This window comes from Aedes albopictus, chromosome 3 (genome assembly GCF_035046485.1).
Source record: "Aedes albopictus strain Foshan chromosome 3, AalbF5, whole genome shotgun sequence".
NCBI classification, from domain to species: domain Eukaryota; kingdom Metazoa; phylum Arthropoda; class Insecta; order Diptera; family Culicidae; genus Aedes; species Aedes albopictus.
The window spans coordinates 351037745-351050777 of record NC_085138.1 but is presented as its reverse complement, the minus strand read 5'-3'; the positions used below and the strand labels follow the sequence as shown (position 1 = coordinate 351050777).

Sequence of the window (13033 nt, the reverse complement as noted above, 5' to 3'; positions counted from 1 at the left end):
GATCAAAGATCTATCCAGGCGAGATGGACCAACGATTCTGGCGTTCGATTTGAATAGGTTGAATCTACATAGGAATCACAGCAAACTTAGGACCTATTCAAATCGAAAGCCTTTGTGTTAACGTAGTAGCAATTGCCCCTGGGTTGCCAGCATAACAACCATCATTGTTATTTTTTCGTAACAGATTATTCCACTGTAACACCTATGGTAACACTCCAACCAGTACAGACGTATTAAATAAAGCTTGTCGTTATTTCACAAGTGTCCGTGTCCTTACTCGAAGCCAAGTCCCTCAACAGGTTATGGGCCCAGCAGAAGGATCTTGCCTGCGCAATTCCAAAGTTTCGTGGAGACACTGGAGGTTACGAGAACTGAAGCTACCGAGTCAGGCTATTTTTATAAGCGGCTGGAGTCTCGGAGGTGCTGACAGAAGATGTTCCGGATCAAGTAACCGAGAGGACCAAATTCCTGGAGAAGGACCGCAAGGGAAAAGCGCTGTTGGTAAGCTGCCTGGCGGACGGCTGCCTAGAGGTCGTTCGGGAGAAATCAACGACGAAACTGATGTGGGAAGGTTTGGAGGCAACGTATGCGAAGAAGTCGATTACCAACCAGACCCTCATCCGGAAGCAGCTGGCGCGGCTGCGCATGAAGAGTGGAACCAAGATGAGAAGCCACTTCATCGAGTTCGAAGGGTTGGTAAGAAAGCTGAAAACGGCAGGTGCGAACTTGGTCGAAGCAGATTTGGTGTCGCAGCTGTTTTTAACGTTACCGGACTCATACGACCCGCTTGTGACAGCCTTGGAGAATATGAGTGAGGAAGAGTTAACCGTGGATCTCGTCAAGCAAGGGCTGTTGGCAGAAGAGTTGAAGCGTGCGGACCGTGTGGAAACTGAGCATTCGGACTTTGAAGAGGAAGTACCTGCAGCATTCACAGGACACCAGGAGAAGCAGCAAAAGTTTACCGGAAAATGTCACGGCTGCGGTAGAAAAGGGCATCTCAAAAGGGATTGCAGCTGGCAGAATCATTCCGAAGCTTGGTCTCAGGAGAGGAAATCTGTGAGTTTCATGGTAGATAGCGCATCAAGGCTATATGAAACTGAAGATGATTGCCAAAACGCCACCTATGCAGGAGAACCCGAAAGTGATGATGAAGATTGGTTTCGCAAAGGTGATAGAGGAGACATCGCTAGTGCTGATGACCACAAACGAGCAGATGCTTGTGCAAGGAGACCGGACAATCCTAGAAACACAAGGAGCCCGGAAGATCAGGTGCAGTATAGGCAAAGCTGGCAGGAAGGCAGTACACTAGGGAAGATACTCGGATACTTCTCTGGCTACAGATCAAACTATGGACATTTGTTTCGGCTGAACGGACCCAAGCCGACATGAGCTATGCTGTCATTTAGGGGTGGCCGATTGAGGGGGGGTGTTAACGTAGTAGCAATTGGGTTTTTTAATTTTGAAAAATGTATAGATTTTTTGATTTCATACGAAAGAGCATTTTTTTCTAAGCCACTGATTTTTCTTAGATTTTTAGAACTTATGTTGGTACCTAAAATCAATTTCGAAGAGAATTTTTTAAATCACCTTTTGACAGTAGGACCAACAATCAATACGAAACTAACGAATTTTTTGTGACGCCAGTCGTTCCCCCATTAAATTCGCCCAATACTGGTGATTCTAACGCCGCGCTTTAAATGTCAGTTTGCTCCGCCCATTTTCCTCAAATCAACGCTGGTCTGCCAATCTAGTAACCATGACAGCGGGGAAAAACGATTGTTTATTTACAAAGAAAAAACCCAACGTTAATCTTCTTCCGTTTTCAGAGACTCATGAAGGTCGATCCCGAGACACTGCCACCCACCGGAAGCTCTCGTAGGGGCAGAGATGGCATAGATACACTGATAAACAGCTCTGCGTACACATCTTCAATAAAATGTGCGCTGCTCTGTTTTGCTACGAATGTGGACCAGCAACAAACACACATCGCTCAGCCGTAAAACTTTGCGTGAGTGTGCGTATGTGTAAGTTGCCACACGAGCTGCGCGAGCAGTCGCAGAGCTCAAACTTCTTCTGCGTGAGCTTCGCTTATTTCTAGGAATGTGCTACACATCTGCGCTGTCTGAGCTGCAAGTTGTAGGCTCTCGGCAGTACAGAGTAGCGCAGCGCTGCGATGTGAGCTGTGTGTTGGACTGTACTTTCTCTTGCTTTCCTGCGCTCACCGTCCTGCGCGATGCGACAACGATGCCGAGCGCGTACAGTCGGACCATGCAGAAGATAATTCTTTACACGCACTCTTTCTCATCATGCAGGCTGTGAGTAATGTGTATTTTTTTATCTTCTCACTTAGCGCTCTGAGGAGCATGCCATCTCTGCGTAGGGGGCACATATAATCCGAGAGGAAATTCCCCTTGCTCCTAAAGGACTAAACCACGGACCACGTAGGTCGAACCACTATCGGTGTGATTTGTGGTACCCAAGATGGTACCAAGCTGGAAAGCATCCGACAGTAATCATATGAAAGTTCTGCCGTGGACAAATTGGTTGGCGATGGATCCGGAACGTCCTACAAGGGCTCACTCCCATGTTATAATTAGCGAAGTAAAATAATCGAGCACATTATGAAAATGTATTGGGGTTGTTAAAATTAAAAATCAAACCCAAGTCATCGCCGAGAAATTTTTATGAACGAAAGGAACGAAATCTTTGTAGGTATGAGTACTCGCACAACTTGGGTTCGTTCAATTATTACCTAACCGCTTTTGTATGGATTTTTTTTTTAAATTTTGTATGAAGCGTAACGGTCGATTAATCAGAATGTTGGTATGGTATTACCAAACGTAATACTAAAGTTAGTACCATACACTAATTTAGTAGTTCCACACTACTTTCTAGTGATCGTTATGATCCGAATTCCGATTGCGATGATTCTACCCGAAGTTCCACATCCTTACTGTTTCCATGTATTTATCGTTGACGTCAGCAATTCAGCAAATTTTTAATTTGGTAATTCGAAAAGGTTCCGAAAAAATGTCGAAAGATGAATTCTCTTCCCCGGCACGTAGGAATAAATAAACAAGAATTTTCGTCGTTGTCATGGCTTCGATGAAAATGGGAGGAGCAACATTAGAAGCGTCGCGTTGAGAAAGCAGTATTGCGCGATTTTTCTGGGGGAAAAGCTGGCGTCACAAATTGAACTGAGTTTGTTCCTGACATTTATATCTTACTATTAAGTCTATGGTGTTCCCATTTTCATCGAAGCCATGACAACGACGAAAATTCTTGTTTATTTATTCCTACTTGCCGGGGAAGAGAATTCATCTTTCGACATTTTTTCGGAACCTTTTCGAATTACCAAATTAAAAATTTGCTGATTTGCTGACGTCTACGATAAATACATGGAAACAGTAAGGATGTGGAACTTCGGGTAGAATCATCGCAATCGGAATTCGGATCATAACGATCACTAGAAAGTAGTGTGGAACTACTAAATTAGTGTATGGTACTAACTTTAGTATTACGTTTGGTAATACCATACCAACATTCTGATTAATCGACCGTTACGCTTCATACAAAATTTAAAAAAAAAATCCATACAAAAGCGGTTAGGTAATAATTGAACGAACCCAAGTTGTGCGAGTACTCATACCTACAAAGATTTCGTTCCTTTCGTTCATAAAAATTTCTCGGCGATGACTTGGGTTTGATTTTTAATTTTAACAACCCTGTAGTGTATTAACACGAACCGTCCCGACTTTCTGGCATGTTACGTCATACTAAATTATACAACACCAATACTGGTAAAGATACCAGATGTTCCTACCTTATATAGAAGACCTTGATTGATACATTGACAGGTAGCGAAAGGTAGAGAGAGAGGAGATTAGTCAGTGACAGACGGGCGCGGAGGTGAATACTACAACTGGCGAACGAGGATGGATTCTAAACAGCACGGTGGGTTGTTGTTGTTTTTCTTCTTAATGAACAGTTTCTGGATCAAGTGGAGGAACGGCCAGGTAAGGAATCCATTTGCATGATTTGGATTTGACCAAGAATGGACGGTTTTCGGTAGCCGGTGGAGAAATGTTTATTTTGATGCTCGTGATTTGCACGATGAGCGGAAGTTACCCAGTAAAGTGTTTATTTTTACTCATTGTGTGACTTGCATGCAAGGAAGGGAAGATTGCATGCATTTGAATGAAAAGGGAGAAGTGGTCAAGTGTGCGCAACGGTACCTTTTGAGCGTCTTATTGCTGCGCATCTTTTGATTATATCGGAGTTGCGAGAATCGTAAGGATTCTCCGCCTGTAGAAAATCAGGAGGATTTTCTCGGATTGCGAAGATCGGAAGGATCTTCCAGTAGCGAGAATCGTAAGGATTCTCCGTGTTCAGAAAATCAGGAGGATTTTCTCGGATTGCGAAGATCGGAAGGATCTTCCAGTAGCGAGAATCGTAAGGATTCTCCGTGTTCAGAAAATCAGGAGGATTTTCTCGGATTGCGAAGATCGGAAGGATCTTCCAGTAGCGAGAGTCGTAAGGATTCTCCGTGTTCAGAAAATCAGGAGGATTTTCTTGGGTCGCGAAGATCGGAAAGATCTTCCAGTTGCGAGAATCGTAAGGATTCTCCGTGTTCAGAAAATCAGGAGGATTTTCTTGGGTTTCGAAGATCATAAGAATCTTCCAGTGGCGAGAATCGTAAGGATTCTTCGTGTTTAGAATACCAGGAGGATTTTCTTGGGTTTCGAAGATCAAAAGGATCTTCCAGTTGTGAGAATTATTTAGATTCTCCGTGTTCAGAAAATCTGGAGGATTTTCTTGGGTTACGAAGTTTGAAAGGATCTTTCAGTTGCAAGAATTGTGAGGATTCTTCGTGTTCACAAAATCAGGAGGATTTTCTTAAGTTGCGCAGATCGGAAGGGTCTTCCTGTTGCGAGAATCACAAGGATTCTCTGAATTCAGGAAATCTGGAAGATACCCGGGTAGTGAAAATCGGAAGGATCTTCCAATCGCATGTATCCTAGCGATTCTACGTGTTAAGAAAATCAGGAGGATTTTCTTGTGTTGCGAAAATCGAATGGATCTTTCAGTGGCGAGTGTTTCGGGGATCCTCAGTGTTTCAAGGTTGCTAAGATATAAAGGACCTTCCATTTGTGAGAAACTTGATGAGCCTCCTCGTTAAGAATCTTGAAATATCTTAAGTTTGCGAAGACCGGAAGGATTTTCCAGTGACGAAAATCTTAAGGATTCACCATGTTACGGAGGGCGGAAGGATCTTCTGCAAGAATCGCGAGGATTCAGTAAGTGTAAAGAATTTGCCATGGGCATGTAGAAGCGTAAGCTTATAAGCTTATAAGCTACGTAAATACAAGGAACGTCATTGGGTGGCAAAGATACAGGATACTCAAAAACGGATTCTTAAGATTTCATCCCACGTTTCGGTCACTATATAACCAACAGTCAAAATTCGAAAAAAAAAAAATAAAAAGAAGAATGTTCCAGTTAAGATAATCGTGGTGATACTGGAGGATCCATACAGTCGATGTGGTAAACGCTGGAGTATTTAACTACACTGAGAGTGCCTGGGGTTTATTGCAGAATATTCAAGTAACTTTTAATATGGAATTTTACTTGACATTCTTGAACGTAAAGTGTATCCATCACACAATAATGTGGCATGTTACACGATGGGAGAATGCAAAAAAAAATGTGATTTGGCGAAGAGAGGTCTCTGAGAATATATTATCGTCGCAGCACTAAATCGAAGTCGTGACTCGCGCGACATGTGAAGTTATAGATGCGAAGTAAATTTGAACAAATGGTTAGCATTGCGCATCATTCAGCTAGGTAAGAGCTACTACATGCACTCATCCGAATCGAGTAGTGACACATTAAAGTGAGTAAAAACTCAATTTTCGCTCCCCAGTTCACTTTGGATTTCAAGCAACAGCATAATAGTCGCAATGTTCATGTTACACTGAACTGAGAAACTAGTTTGGTCCCATTAGGACCATCACGCCATTAAGAAAACGAATCGAAGTAAGGATTCACTGCATTTTTGGGAATTAGCAAGGAGTTGTACGTTTGTGATTAATTTATATTTACGAAAATACTAATTGTTCGTGTTTACGAAAATACTAAGTATTCGTGTTACTGAAGCTGAAAAAAGCTGCCCAATTCGAGAAAAGATAGAGGCAATGAACGATAGTGCTAAGATTGGATCGTTGATGAGTCTAAGGGAAGTGGATTATGAGATGACGGCCTGCACATGATGTCTGTGTAGCTTTGCAACATGGAGTAGCTAATAATCATGTGGTGAGAATTCGGTTGAATTGCTGAACGGTGATTCATATGCATAGCTGATTTGAAAAGGATGAAATAAAAGAAAATATCCAGAAGAATGGAGTCAGTTGAGTTGTGTGAAATAGTGAGAGATGAAGATGAACAGGATGGATCAGTGTCCCAACTGATATGGAGAGTTGAGAGTTGAGAATCGTGACGGTCAACATACCTTATTGTCATACATGCTCGCCTCATTCGTTTTGTCAAATTGGAGACTGCAGGTTACATTCCCGTTCCGGTCGAAAAAAAAAGATTTCCGGCTTCATTGTGCTTACAACACAATATACAATTTCACGCAATGGCAGGTGGGAGGAGGCACTTCAATTAATAACTCTGATAGTGCACAAAGAGAACGGGGTTGAAGAAAGACAGGTCGGGTTCTAGTGAGAGTCAGGATTTCAAAAGAAGCAAAAGCATCAACTAATGAATTGATTCATTTAGTTCTGAGTGAAAATGTCGAGAATCACAGAATACACTTTTGGTTGTCCTACTGTTGTGTTTTGTACTACTCAATAAAAAAAAAATCAAAGTATTAAACGCAGCTCTAACGTGTTGCTGCTGACCGCATAACAACCGAAAGGTTGAGTGAGTGTATTATAGGTATGTGACCCACAGAGGTGAATTATACTTTGAAAACTTTACGGCCTATTTAACTAATTCACAAACTAATCATAAGTTAAACGAAAAATCAGCATGGATTTGAATATCTGATGCTGTGGTTGCGTTGATTCTGGTCACATTCTTGATAATTTCAGTAACTATCGACTGGAATAATCTTTCTTGGGAAACGCTGTTCTCGTTTTCCCGTACACTGGAGACAAGCTTCAATATAGCATCCGATTACTAATTTAGAAAGTTTGAATTCAAAGAGTGTTTCAATGAATTATTTGGAGGCCGTCACTGTGAGATTGATTATAAGGTGTCAATCCTAAGTATGGAAGTACTTGTGAAGCGCAATTCTGATCATGTTTTGCCGGCAAGCGCTGTAACGAATAACCGGAAAAAATAACTGTTATATTCTTCAGATAAAGAAAAGCAAGGCAACATGTTTAATATGTTTGAAATATAAATGAATTTCAACATATATCTACTTTAGACAAGACGAAATTCCCTTTTTCCGAATGAACAGCTGATCCACATGTATGTAAACTGCGAGATGTTTCGATGATAGAGATAGAGTTAATTTGGCGTAAGCGTATGTGGATTGAGCTCGTTACAATAGTATTGATGTCTCCGATGTTAAAAATAATAATTACACGGAGCAATGAAACTCGATAAATGTAAAAAAAAACGGATTCATGTAGTTGCAACGTAACATGAACTAATGTTTTGAATTGGAATGGCTTAGCTGTTTAGGCTAAGTTTGGTTATATCACACGTTACATTTAGAGGAAGAGAAGGAATTTGAAGTGGTATGAAGAATATAGTTACTGCATAGATAGCTACAGACGTCTCTAAACAAAAAAAAAAAACTAAAATAAAAAAGTAAGGGAGATTATGGCAGAATCAACGTACAGTAGACGTAAAATAACTGTAACATGTTTACGTTGTTTAATGATCGAGATAATGAGGAGGATAGGTTGGACTTGTTGTTAAACGAATCACATGCTTCTTGGATGATCGTATACGTTAGATTATTCAGATTTTAACTGCTCTGAAGTGATTTAAGAATATGTAATCAATCATATGGGACTCGAAATAATTGCAACTTTTCTTCGGTATAAATGAGTTACTCTAACATGTTGTACGGCGCTTTTGGCCTAGATTTATGTATTAATATTCGGCTATAGTAACGAGCACTTTATTTATTGTCGAGGGGGGATTGTAGTGTATTAACACGAACCGTCCCGACTTTCTGGCATGTTACGTCATACTAAATTATACAACACCAATACTGGTAAAGATACCAGATGTTCCTACCTTATATAGAAGACCTTGATTGATACATTGACAGGTAGCGAAAGGTAGAGAGAGAGGAGATTAGTCAGTGACAGACGGGCGCGGAGGTGAATACTACAAACCCCAATACATTTTCATAATGTGCTCGATTATTTTACTTCGCTAATTATAACATGGGAGTGAGCCCTTGTAGGACGTTCCGGATCCATCGCCAACCAATTTGTCCACGGCAGAACTTTCATATGATTACTGTCGGATGCTTTCCAGCATGGTACCATCTTGGGTACCACAAATCACACCGATAGTGGTTCAACCTACGTGGTCCGTGGTTTAGTCCTTTAGGAGCAAGGGGAATTTCCTCTCGGATTATATGTGCCCCCTACGAGAGCTTCCTGTGGGTGGCAGTGTCTCGGGATCGACCTTCATGAGTCTCTGAAAACCAGGGGACCCGCAAGCGGCAAGGTAGGCCTACTGCTCATCTTTTGCGAGTGTGTTAGTGTGACTGGTAACGCGACCAGAAGCCTGGTCGAATCCTGCTTGGAAATCGGTTTATTTTGCCGATGGGGATGGCCCGCGAAATCGCATTGTGTTGTTTGGGAAGGCCCGCTCGATGCATGTTAGGTAGGCGTAGTTTGTTCGAGTTTGACGTGCCTGCACCCTCCCTGCTGAAAACGGAAGAAGATTAACGTTGGGTTTTTTCTTTGTAAATAAACAATCGTTTTTTCTCGCTGTCATGGTTACTAGATTGGCAGACCAGCGTTGATTTGATGAAAATGGGCGGAGCAAACTGACATTTAAAGCGCGGCGTTAGAATCACCAGTATTGGGCGAATTTACTGGGGGAACGACTGGCGTCACAAAAAATTCGTTAGTTTCGTATTGATTGTTGGTAACACTCCAGCCAGTACAGGAGTATTAAATAAAGCTTGTCGTTATTTCACAAGTGTCCGTTTCCTTACTCGAAGCCAAGTCCCTCAACACTTTGGAACTCTTTGGAATGGTCTTCAGCCAGTCGAACACACACAAATCAGGCCAAACATGTCTAAAGGTCCTATCTGCAGAAGAGAGGCTCTCTTTGGTTTCCCTCTCTTTCGTTAATATCTCAGCTGTTCATTTGAATTATGATTATCTCCTTGCATAGAATGATGGTCAAATCAATCGTCTTTTGATTTGTACTGCAAAAGTAGTTGAAAAATTTACCATTACATTGCAATAATTGAAAGAAAAAGTGAATAAAGAGAGCCTCTCTTGGAGCCTCTCAAATGCAGATAGGACCTATTGAAATGTTCGGCCTGAAATCCAAAGAAAAAAAAAGATCACGGAGAAAAATATTTGGTAAATGCAAACAAAAGTTAGCAAGATCCAACCTAATTTCAATGTTGATTTTTGCACAAACAAAATCTTAGTTTCTTTCAACTGGTGGCGTTGGTTAAAGCTAACTAAGTTATTATGTAACTGTTTTGAGGGTCCAGTAGCTTAAGTCAACCAAATTTTGTTAAAACTTACCATTATTTTGGTTGTTGTGTTTTGACAGCTCTCGAAACAAACTAGAACATTTGCTATTTCAACCAAATTGTTTAGTTTCAATCTAGCAAAAATCAGTTACAGACAAACAAACACTGTAGTTCAAATTTAACAAAAAGTTTGTTGAAATTATTTTGTATGATCACGCTCCCCCAACGTTCCCTCTTCTTCTTATTCTTTTTTTAATAAAAAAAATAATGTAAAAATGAAACAATGAATATTCGTGCCAATCTTTCGTTTATTCTTAGGAAAACGTTATTATTTATCCTATTTGGCTTACATTTCGTGTACCGAGACATCACTCAATTCCAATTACATTTTTTGGTTCCTAATTCCATTCACACCATGCAAAACTAATGGCGTGAATGGAATTATGAACCGAAAAAAGTGGATGGAATTAAGTGATGTCACGGTACCACAAATCAATCCACTTCTGTAACTTCCGTCAGGGCTAGGATTGTGGTGGTCCTAGAGACCGAAACGAACAAGGAGCTGGAATAACGCAGTAGCGGATTGTTGACGGTGACGGCGGTAGCCATTTAGTGTCCGGATCAGGTGGATTCCCGAAACCATGATCTCCGCCCCAAGAAAAGCGTCGAATTTCACAAATTGCGCCTGAGTACGCAAAAGCCGGGTGGAACACTATTCGGTAATTGGATGCGCCTTCCTTGTCATAATCTGGAAAAAGTTCAAAACTAATTAAGATAAAAAAAATCATGAATTAATAATGAATCTTACCCGTACGCTGATGATTTTTCTGAGGCGCCTCCGGATGATACAGCTGTCCTGAAATGGTCGCAAGCGCTCGACCAGCTCGCCAATCGAACTTCCAATCTTGCTCCCATGTACACGATAACTCACTCGATGACAACAATGAAACAGCAAAGAATCCGACCGACGCGACGCAGCTAACGGTGGTGTGAACAAACTAATATTTTAGTTCGCTTCGAACCTTTTCTTAGCTTGGATTTCACCCAACTAAATTATTAGGTAATTTTTGTTGCCTTTATTAGTTTAATCCAACCTAAGATCTAGGTTGTATTTGTCAACCATGAGCTATTTTCATCAACCTAACATTTGGTAAAAATAAACATGCCACCGATTGATTGAAATTGTAGTCATGGTTTGTATCTAAGCATGTTTCACTTTGGAAGAAACAAATCCTGTAGGAAAAAATACTTGGAAAAATCATTTGTTTCGATCGCGATCACAACATGGAAACAAATAATTATTTACCTTGGAACAACCAAATCCAGACTTTGAACGTCAACCAAAATTTTGGTTGCTTCAAACTAGTTTGATTTTTCTCCGTGTCCAAAGTGAAACATGCTTAGATACAAACCATGACTACAATTTCAATCAATCGGTGGCATGTTTATTTTTACCAAATGTTAGGTTGATGAAAATAGCTCATGGTTGACAAATACAACCTAGATCTTAGGTTGGATTAAACTAATAAAGGCAACAAAAATTACCTAATAATTTAGTTGGGTGAAATCCAAGCTAAGAAAAGGTTCGAAGCGAACTAAAATATTAGTTTGTTCACACCACCGTTAGCTGCGTCGCGTCTAGGGTTACCATCCGTCCTGATTTAGCAGGACACGTCCTGATTTGGGGCTGTTCATAAACCACGTAGACCAAAATTTAACAATCTCAGACCCCCCCCTCCCCCCTCGTAGACTTTTGTCCATACAAAAATTTTGAAATTTGTATGGAGCGTAGACTTTGTCCAGACCCCCCCCTCCCCCCAAAAAGTCTACGTGGTTTATGAACGGCCCCTTTTGAACTTATTTTGGTGAAAATTTCTTAACAAATCCGATGAGTTTTACGCATTTTTGGGAAAATACATGAAATGTCCTGATTTTCAATGCTGTGCAGATGGGAGCCCTAGTCGCGTCGGTCGGATTCTTTGCTGTTTCATTGTTGTCATCGAGTGAGTTATCGTGTACATGGGAGCAAGATTGGAAGTTCGATTGGCGAGCTGGTCGAGCGCTTGCGACCATTTCAGGACAGCTGTATCATCCGGAGGCGCCTCAGAAAAATCATCAGCGTACGGGTAAGATTCATTATTAATTCATGATTTTTTTTATCTTAATTAGTTTTGAACTTTTTCCAGATTATGACAAGGAAGGCGCATCCAATTACCGAATAGTGTTCCACCCGGCTTTTGCGTACTCAGGCGCAATTTGTGAAATTCGACGCTTTTCTTGGGGCGGAGATCATGGTTTCGGGAATCCACCTGATCCGGACACTAAATGGCTACCGCCGTCACCGTCAACAATCCGCTACTGCGTTATTCCAGCTCCTTGTTCGTTTCGGTCTCTAGGACCACCACAATCCTAGCCCTGACGGAAGTTACAGAAGTGGATTGATTTGTGGTACCGTGACATCACTTAATTCCATCCACTTTTTTCGGTTCATAATTCCATTCACGCCATTAGTTTTGCATGGTGTGAATGGAATTAGGAACCAAAAAATGTAATTGGAATTGAGTGATGTCTCGGTACACGAAATGTAAGCCAAATAGGATAAATAATAACGTTTTCCTAAGAATAAAAGAAAGATTGGCACGAATATTCATTGTTTCATTTTTACATTATTTTTTTTATTAAAAAAAGAATAAGAAGAAGAGGGAACGTTGGGGGAGCGTGATCATACAAAATAATTTCAACAAACTTTTTGTTAAATTTGAACTACAGTGTTTGTTTGTCTGTAACTGATTTTTGCTAGATTGAAACTAAACAATTTGGTTGAAATAGCAAATGTTCTAGTTTGTTTCGAGAGCTGTCAAAACACAACAACCAAAATAATGGTAAGTTTTAACAAAATTTGGTTGACTTAAGCTACTGGACCCTCAAAACAGTTACATAATAACTTAGTTAGCTTTAACCAACGCCACCAGTTGAAAGAAACTAAGATTTTGTTTGTGCAAAAATCAACATTGAAATTAGGTTGGATCTTGCTAAATTTTGTTTGCATTTACCAAATATTTTTCTCCGTGGAAGAAACAAATCCTGTAGGAAAAAATACTTGGAAAAATCATTTGTTTCGATCGCGATCACAACATGGAAACAAATAATTATTTACCTTGGAACAACCAAATCCAGACTTTGAACGTCAACCAAAATTTTGGTTGCTTCAAACTAGTTTGATTTTTCTCCGTGTATCAATCAACCCTCAGGTTTTATTCGGAAGTTCTGGCAACATTGAAAAGAATCAGCCATCAGTTCCTTCCTACTTCTATGAACCTTGTCGTCATTCCCATTTTAGTA

At 40.6% G+C, this 13033-nt stretch overlaps 2 long non-coding RNA genes across 2 annotated transcripts; one reads left to right on the top strand and one right to left on the bottom strand.

The window, feature by feature from the left end:
• Nucleotides 1-3729: 3729 nt before the first annotated feature.
• LOC115267710 (uncharacterized) lies at nucleotides 3730-11293 on the bottom strand. The gene is made up of 4 exons (XR_003897944.2): nucleotides 11237-11293; nucleotides 10500-10669; nucleotides 9197-10439; nucleotides 3730-8670 (listed from the first exon to the last, which is right to left on the bottom strand). It is a non-coding gene; the product is annotated as an uncharacterized LOC115267710 (long non-coding RNA).
• A 354-nt stretch (nucleotides 11294-11647) lies between these two features.
• Nucleotides 11648-12335, top strand: LOC134291691 (uncharacterized). The gene is made up of 2 exons (XR_009999234.1): nucleotides 11648-11817; nucleotides 11878-12335. It is a non-coding gene; the product is annotated as an uncharacterized LOC134291691 (long non-coding RNA).
• Nucleotides 12336-13033: the final 698 nt, after the last annotated feature.